This window comes from Anguilla anguilla, chromosome 13, assembly GCF_013347855.1.
Source record: "Anguilla anguilla isolate fAngAng1 chromosome 13, fAngAng1.pri, whole genome shotgun sequence".
NCBI classification, from domain to species: domain Eukaryota; kingdom Metazoa; phylum Chordata; class Actinopteri; order Anguilliformes; family Anguillidae; genus Anguilla; species Anguilla anguilla.
The window spans coordinates 39,329,610-39,336,926 of record NC_049213.1 but is presented as its reverse complement, the minus strand read 5'-3'; positions in this window follow the sequence as shown (position 1 = coordinate 39,336,926).

Here is a 7,317-nt window from a genome sequence, read left to right as displayed (position 1 = left end):
CATATTTAGAGCATTCTCCCTGTGTGTGCAGGGTTTTATAGCGCTAACTTCGCTGTGAATCCACCCAGATCAGCGGTCTGTAGCTCATTTCGTAGAGGGTTGCAGGGGTCTGCTTGTTTTTGCTCATTCCTTTACATTTTCATCCCCATGGCTGTAGGAACTGTGTTGACCATCCCTGATTCAAGTATAGATCAAATTTATGACTCCAAAATTTGATATAAATGAAACGCTCTTAACGCCAAGGTCCTATTTGCTTTGTTATTTTTCCCAATGCCTTACCGTTGCTATGGGACTGTCGCCCTGATAACCCACCAATCAGGAGCAGGTATCTTTCAGTGGCTGCCTGCCCGGTGAAAGTGTGAGGAGGGAGTTCTTTGCACGAATAACCCCTAACTATGCCCAGCTCCCACAGGCACCGCTCTGTTTATTCATTCTTGGTTGATTACTTCTGGGGGGTCTTGCTAGAAAGAAAAAAAATCTGAGAAAATCTACAGAGTTAATATTTAATTACAAAAAAAATGTGTCCTAGAGCATCAGGACACTATGTGCACCTTGTTTTACAAAAAAAAAAATATGTAGGATTATATTATAAAATTACATAAAGGATTGCTCAACTACATGTGCATAAAAGCTGTAGTTGTCAAAGTGGTAATATGTAATATCCTATTATAAATGCAGTACATTTTGACATATTTTGATATTAAAATATTAAAATCAGTATTTTGGGTTTCTTATTTGGCCACATATTAAATTATATAACTTTTTTTTTTTTTTTTTAAAGGCCAGTCTGGGTCTGGGCCTGAGCGAGGCTGCTCTTCTGGAGAAGCAGCCGTCAGAGATAGTGTCCATAATGAGCCGCTGGGACGGGTCAGATTTACAGGGCCGTTTGGACTAATATTTACATGACCCACGGGGACCTGCGAGGGAGTACTCACAAACAGGGCGGGCCGGCCCAGAAAAAACGCCCTGCAGTCGGGGCGAGAGAATGCACCCGACAGCGGAGGATTAGCGCATCAAAAAACAAAAAAAAAACAAGCCCTTATCTCTGCGTCAGGGGACAGGAATGCCTCTCATAGGGCACTGTATCCAGGACACTGTGCAGTGCGGTGCGTTGTGGTTAGAGAACCGGGCACAGCATCATCGAGGGCTGTGGGTTCGATTCCGTGGCGGGGCACTGCCGTTCGACCCTTGAGCTGGGCACTTAACCTGAAGTGCTTCTGTGAAATTTACAGCCGTAAAACTGTCAAACAAGCGCGTAAACTGTGCAAGTTGCTCTGGTTAAAAGGCAAAAATGTCTTTGCAAATGTTTTTCTGAGCGATGCACCCTTGCTTAATGGGCAGCAGGGTAGCACAGTGGTTAGGGAATCAGACAACAAATTTAACCTGAATTGCTTCATTTATAACACAATTGTCTGGAAAGAGACATAAATACAGGACGTCTACTCTTAATAGATATAATAAACACGGATGAAAATTGCCTCTCAAATGTCCGGTCTCCTGAAACAAGAGTATGACTGATTCTGAAAATGTGCTCTGTACAATTTGCTCCGTCTCCTATTTCCACCCATTGTCAAAGATCAGCCCCATTTAAACACTTCACAGGGTGCAGGTTAACACAGCAGTTATGGACTTACAACTCTGAGGTTGCAGGTTTGATTCCCAGGTGGGACACTGCTGTTGTACCCTTGAACAAGATACTTAACCTGAACTGCTTCAGTAAATATCCACCTGTATGAATGTGAAGAATATAAGCTGTATAGGTTGCTCTGGATATGTCTGGAGTGTCTGTTAAAAGCTTAAATGTGATGGTGCCCCAGGGCTCCGCAGTATCTCAGGGGATCTGGACCCACCTGCGGCCTTGTTCCTGAGGCAGTAATCTGGCGGATCCTCCACGTGCACTAGGCTGTGCTTGGTGACCCTCCAGAGCTCGTTGTCAGCCACCTGCTTCATGCTGAGCTCTACAGTCTCTATGGCTGCAAATAATGTGAATGCAGGAACGCTGACATGGAGATGGGACCAGCGCATTACAGCTGCTGCCCTCTTCCTCCTGGTGTCGGATAATCGCAAGCAGGTCTGACTGAGGGACACTGATCTTTTTAGGCAAAGCGCATAACTCTTGCTTATTTGGGGCGACATAGCTCAGGAGGTAAGACCGATTGTCTGGCAGTCGGAGGGTTGCCGGTTCAAACCCCGCCCTGGGCATGTCGAAGTGTCCTTGAGCCACACACCTAACCCCTAACTGCTCTGGCGAATGAGAGGCATCAATTGTTAAGCGCTTTGGATAAAAGCGCTATATAAATGCAGTCCATTTACCATTATTTAGTCACAAATTGCCAAATGGGTGTGTCGTACTGTTCTGTCCTTTCCTGCATAAATCAGCCTGTGCCCCACAGAGAGCGGTTTTCAGACGCGCGGTCATAATGGGGTTTCCAGCAAAGCGGGTCAGGCTCAGCCGCTTGGACAAAGCACTCTGGGTCAAATGCTCCGCATTCCTTCCCTCGTTTAACGGTGAGAAGGCAAGGTGTGTGTGTGTGTGTGTGTGTGCGTGTGTGTGCGTGTGTGTGTGTGTGCGTGTGTGTGTGAAGCGTGACAGAGGGCAGAGGAACATCTCGTGCAGTGCAGGTTCTGGAGACGTTCACTCCTCAAGCTGACGGGACGCAGACGGCGCTGGCCTGGACGGATAACGGGAATTCCAGACCGCCGTCGGGCGAGGGCCTTGGGGGGGGGGGGGCGAGGGCCTGGGGGGGGGTTTGTGGGAAACCGCGGCGCTAAGACCGAGGCCAGGTCAGGCAGCCGGTCAGTGACGGGCGGCGCCCATCGCAGCGCAACGACCCGCTGCAACCACCTCTGGGTCTATCTGACCGCACAGCAGGTGCCTCTGTGGCTGGGGTGTCCAACCTTATCTGACAAAGGGTCGGAGTGGGTGCAGGCTTTCGCTTTAGTCAAGCCCTAAGACGCCTGATTCTACTTACTGAAGGTCTTTACTGAAGAGCATGATTAGTTGAACATCTAAATCAGATGTTGCAGTGGTGGGCTAAAACAAAGTCCTGCACCCACACCAATCCTTTTCTGATAAGACTGGACACCTCTAAAGAACACAGATGTTCACAAATTCGCCACAGATTCACAAATTCATCATCATCAGCCACTGTTTATGAGCCTTCATCAGAGCTTTACTAATTCTGCTATTCAGCAGATACAGAGAAACTCACACAGTTCGCTTTCCTTACATACAGTCCATTCACACGGTTGGATATTCACTGAATAATTCAGGTTCAGCATCTTGTTTTGGGGGTGAAATGGCTGTGCCCTAACGGGGAACCGAACCTGAATTCCCCCCAGTTCCCTACCCATAATGCCCCACTCTACCACCCTCAGCCATTTTATAGGAGCACACTGGCGATTATCCTGGATGAGCCTCGGCTGATAAGCCCCTTAAGGACTCACTTGTTTACTCCGCGCAGCAGTTCAGAGGCACCACTCTGCTTCCCGTTGTTTGTTTTTGAAATGTTTGGAAGAGGCGAAGGCGACGCGTTTCTCAACCGTCTGGGGTTCCCGGTGACACCGAACATGTGTACGGACCCCCCGCCGGAGCCTCTTCACGCTGGAACGTGTCTGTAAACAGCTCGCCGGGGAGAGACTTTTCCCAGGCGTGATCGCTGGCGTCTGACACGGCATCCAGCCCCAGCGCCGCCACACTTGAACCCAAGTGGAGAGATCACACGCGCGGCCGGACTCCGTCCCTTCTAAAGTCAGACTTGCGTGCTCCAACCTCGTTTTCATACTTAGCTTAGCATGGGAAAACACTGGAAGCCCCAGTGAGGTCACCACTACAGTACACACTCAGTCTCCGTCAAAAGGAGTGCGGTGGTCTGAGTGAAAATGCACAGCCTACTCTAAAAAGGGAGAGCGTGTTGCAGAAAAGTCTCCTTATTTAAATGATCGTAATTATAATAATAAAGGCAAAAGCACATCCAAAATTTAGCGCAGGTGCCTGGTAAAAGAGAAGAATAATGCAAAATAAGAAAATACTACCAGCACACTGCTATTATGCTCCCAAGTGATTTTTATTTAACTAAAATCTGTGAGTAATGACAACGTTTCGACCATTTCGGTCTTCGTCAGGTCTTCGTCACGTTGTCATTACTCACAGATTTTAGTTAAATAAAAATCACTTGGGAGCATAATAGCAGTGTGCTGGTAGTATTTTCTTATTTTGTATCCTTATTTAAATGACCCACTCAATCACTAAACATAATTTCATTATACGGAAGTATTTCCTCTGTCGCAGTTCACACTGTTGCCCACACCTGCGCCCCCCCTGCCCCGCCCCGCCCCCCCCCCCCCCCCACCCTCCCTCCCTCCATCTGTGTTTTCCACAGACAAGCCAGACTTGGACACGAGTGAAGCTGTAACAAAGGAGAACGGTAGCCATTATAGTCTTGCACACACAATGCTGTTCACCCTACACACCAGAAAATGGATACCGCAACGCTGTATGACCAATGATTTTACTGCACTGTAACCTTGTGACCGCCCTTGCTGATAAATGAGGTTTACACTGTCGCCCACACTCCCCCCCATGAAGGGACTTGCAGTGAGAAGACGAGGCGCTGGCTGTCACAGCCCCCGCTGAGGAAGTGCAGTTCTGCTGATGATTCGCAGTCATGCGACCCTTGTTCATTTCTGCACACCAAACCCTGGACGCCGTTCAGCCGTTGAGCACTGAAGAGCTGGCGGTTCCAGTTCCAGCTCTCCCTCCTCCCAAAAGCCCCGCTGGACACGCGAGAGTAAACAGAGCTGCTGCTGTCCGGCACAGGAGGAGGACATGGCCTTCCCATGAGGCCATGGGGCCCAAGCCTGACCACCTCCAGGCTGTAACTCCTAACCCTCTGAAGAGCAGATTTTTATTTATTTTTTTTAATTCTTTTTTCAAAACTCTTCGCCAGTGTTCTAGAACTCCGCTGCTTTCGATTACCAGTAGTGACTGTGACATCATCATTAGAATGTTCACTTAGGCTTTGATTTCAATCTCAGCGTTTCCCCAGCGAGAGTGACTGACTGCTGCTTTGCTCTTATTTTAGTTTACCGTTCAGCGCAAAGCATGCGGTCGTGACACGAGAAGCCCGCAGCCTCCGCTGATGAAAGGACAAGAGCAGCATCAGCAGAGCACAGTGGTTCTGTGTGTAAATATAAAAATCTGCTCTCTGTTAAAGTGTTTATCCCGACGCCCCCCCCCCCCCCCCCCCCCCCCCCCCCGCCACGGACGCTAGCCACATTGTTCTGCAGAAGCACTCAGTCTGTCCTCAGCTTGCTCAACAGCACATCAGGATAAATTACAGGACAATGCAACGAGCGTTTGGAAATATCACTGTACGCGGCCCACCCATTTGCTTACATTTCACTGACCGAAAAGTACACAAAACACTGTAGAAACTGAAAGGGCACTGATAGTTGCTGATGACAGATTTCACATTTCACACGGTCATGACGCTGTAAAGTGAGAATATCACCACTTTTACTGGAACTGAAACGGCAACACGGCAGTATTTCATTATGGCCAATCGGAAGAGTCACATGCCTGAATCGGGGCCAACAGAATTTTCTTATTTTTTTCATTTTATTGCGCTGAAACTCAGTGCGGAGAAAAACAAGTCTTGCGTTTGGGGTCGAGAGGCAGCCGACCGGGCCTAAGAGTGGGGCGTGGCGCGTTGGCTGCACGCGGCCCACCTGCGTGAGCGGAGAGAGAGGAAAACACCGACTCGGCGTGTCAGGGGCGCGAGCCTCATGCCGTGACCAGCGCTAATCGCCGGGGTTGCCGGGGTGACGTGGAGGCCGAGGCGCCGTGCGGCGGCGAGCGCGGAGCGGGGCCCTTTGTGTACACTGCAGACGCAGCGAAGGCGGTAAATCTCCGCTCTGGTTTGGGCAGGCCTCACGCACAGCGTCTCTCCCTCCAGACTAGCGAGGCTGGCGGGGAGCCGCGCGGCGCTCGCGTTCACACCGGCCAACTGCATGCCACAGATACCGGGGAACGGGGGGGGGGGGGGGGGTCACAAACCCTGTGGAAATGGCCTTTTTTAAAACGACGTCACGCTTCAGGAGTGTTACAGCACACGCCCCGGCAGCACTGCGTCACACAGCCCGAAAAGAAGGCACTGGTTAATGTCTCAGTCTGGACAAACCACTGCGCACACACACGCCTTTCACAGGTGTGCACACACGCACAGACACGTGTTCCATACCTGCGCACACATATGCCTTTCACAGGTGTGCACACACTTACAGACACGTGTTCCATACCTGCACACACACACACACAGACGCTCTCACGCATAACCAATCAATCTGGGACCTACCTCCCAGGCTTTCACCTATTTGGGGAGGAGGGGGGGGTTGTCATGTCCTCTGGGAATAACACGGGTTTCTCATTAGTGGCTCACAGTCATTTTTGCACAGATCTATCAGCACAAAGGCCCCCCTCTCCTCTCCAGTAACACTCCACTCACATGCTGCTCCTTACGGACTGACCATGGCCTTTCCTTCCTCTGACAGGGGTCAGAGGTCACAGAAGTTCATGCAGGAACAGGAAGTGTTTCTCGCCCTTGTTAGCTGAAGGTGCACAGAAGCACGGTCAGGTGGACCGCTCGGGGGGGATGAAACCTTGCCAGTAAACCGCTGACAAATAACCTCAGTTAATGATGACATAATTAAAAACCATGGCAACAACGAGAAGGCCGTTTCTCACACACAGTTGGCTGTGGAAGGGATGACATCATTTTTGGGGGACAGAGGGTATAACTGATGAAGGGAGTGGCTATAACATCAGCCTGTAATCCCACACTAACCTCACACTAAAAACTAACACTCCAAAAAAACAAGCATTCCACACACTACAAACCTGCAAACAGGTAGATCAGTAAATGATCTGCAGATCTGTCCATTTGCATTTATACTATCCAGACTGGATATCGGCTGACAATTTCTTGGGTCATATCTTAAAATATCTATCTGGGTGAGATTTTGAACAGATCATTGAAAATCATAATTGCAGTGGGGTGACAGCAAATAAACAACAGACAAGATGGCTGAGAGCAAAGTGGGATTTCAGTGCTTCAGTCTCAAGCTTCAGAAACAGGTTGAATGTAGATGGTTACAGTCCCAGATCAGAGTATACTGGTGTGACAGTGATACCGAACACCTCAAAAATGACAACAACAAAAAAACACTGATCCAAATGATGTCCAAAAGCTATTGTACAATACGGTACAGTACAGTACAGAGCAACGGGACTCCTGTACTGGCTTAAATGAAAGATAA